The sequence below is a fragment of the Echinops telfairi genome, unplaced genomic scaffold (genome assembly GCF_000313985.2).
Source record: "Echinops telfairi isolate 266 unplaced genomic scaffold, ASM31398v2 ScPeMD7_3;HRSCAF=10, whole genome shotgun sequence".
NCBI lineage: Eukaryota > Metazoa > Chordata > Mammalia > Afrosoricida > Tenrecidae > Echinops > Echinops telfairi.
The window spans coordinates 48,153,960-48,155,685 of NW_022103899.1; positions in this window are offsets into that span (position 1 = coordinate 48,153,960).

The following is a 1,726-nucleotide window of genomic DNA, read 5'->3' on the forward strand; positions in this document are numbered from 1 at the left end:
CGATGTATACACCAGCAGTGTGGGGAAGCAGGTCTCAAAGGAACCTCAAGCTCCAGCGACATGATCCATGATCCACAGTTTGGGCATCCCATGGCTAGTGTAGCTTGCAAGTTAAGGCAGAGCACTAGCTAAGGTAACTGCACAATGGTCTGATCACCAGAGAGCAAGAGAGAGACAGGTGGTGCTTGCTGAGCCCTTTATCTCTTTGCCCTCCAAACTGCGATCTTATTAATCTCACATGTTTTGGCCAGGTTGACACAATAAACCTACCTATCACATTTGTTTTCATAGACCCTATGAGGTAAGCCTGCTTTGTCCTATGAGCTTGCTATGAGTCCAAATCCACTTGATGGCACTCAAACCAAACAACCACATGAAAAGTTGTGCAACATGAAGCATATCTGTTTGCTTGCTTCTCTCTGCTTCCTGTTTTCTCATCTGAAACCTCCAAGAACAGATTAATCAGCATTTCAAATAATTTTTGGTCAAGAGATTTTTTTAAAGGGTTTTATTTTCAAATAATGTGAAAAATGCTAGATGAAATTTGAAAACTCCGTTTCTTTACAGTGTAACTAACATCTCTGAGTCTCTGCTATACCAATCACCTTCCTGAACATCTAAAAGGATGTTGTGCAATATAGCAGTGCTTCCAATATCATTTGGCCATAGTATCTAATCCTCCCAAATCACTCTTTACTAAATAAGACTCTTTTCAACCTGTTTTTTCTCAATGAGAATTCTCTCTTACATTTGGACCTCCCTCATTCTGATGCCTGACTGGTCCACTTAGCCATCCAAGGTTTCATTTCTTGCTTTTGATAGTAGTTTTCAATATAATTAATTACCTTGAATTCTCACGTGGTCCTGCCCTAGAGGAGTGTGGTAGTTACATAATCTGGTGTCAACTTGAGACTATTTAGAGTGAAGGAGTGGAGTTTAGGCTGTCAATCAGGTCACAGCTTGCTGACTTCATTTGGAGGCACTATGGAGATAAATAGCTCCCTGGAGGCCAGATCCACTCTCTGCTTCAGCTTCCTGCTGACAAGACACATGGAGTTATGTGGATGGTGCTAGAGCCCTGGAGCTGGAGGAGTCACATGGTCACTCCTGCCAGCACTGAGATACTTTCCTCGCCACTGGATCCACAAGAATTTCCACCCACTGGCCTGTGATCTTCATGTATCTGGCATCATTCCATGTGTTGTGTGAGTCTGAAGAGGAATTTGTAGACTGGTATCAGACATATGGGCTAATATTGGACTTATGGACTTTATTTGGACTGGGCTGGGACGTTTTCTCAATATACAATTGCTCTTTTATATAAAGCTCTTTCTTATACACATATGAGTGTCTATGAATTTTTTTCTCCCGTCAACCCAGACTAACACAAGGAGGTTTTTACTCCCATTTTAAAGACAAGAAAAGTGAGTTTAGGGAGGTTAAGTAATTTTGCCCAGTGGCACAGAGTTAGAAATTAGTTGAGGCAGGGTTGACATGAAGTCTGGGCTCCTTTTTCATTACAACAAGCTGATTCTTCCACTTCATTCAATTTCCCCGTCTTTGGATACATATTTTCTGTTTGGTCAATGACTAGCTTCTCTTTGTTACAGGCCATCATCAAAGTGAAAAATGGAGTTTGAGAAGTGCTGTCCATGGCTTTTATGCTGAGAACACGGAAATGATGATTAAAGAAAATTACTACCTCCTCTTGGACTATATTTCAGAT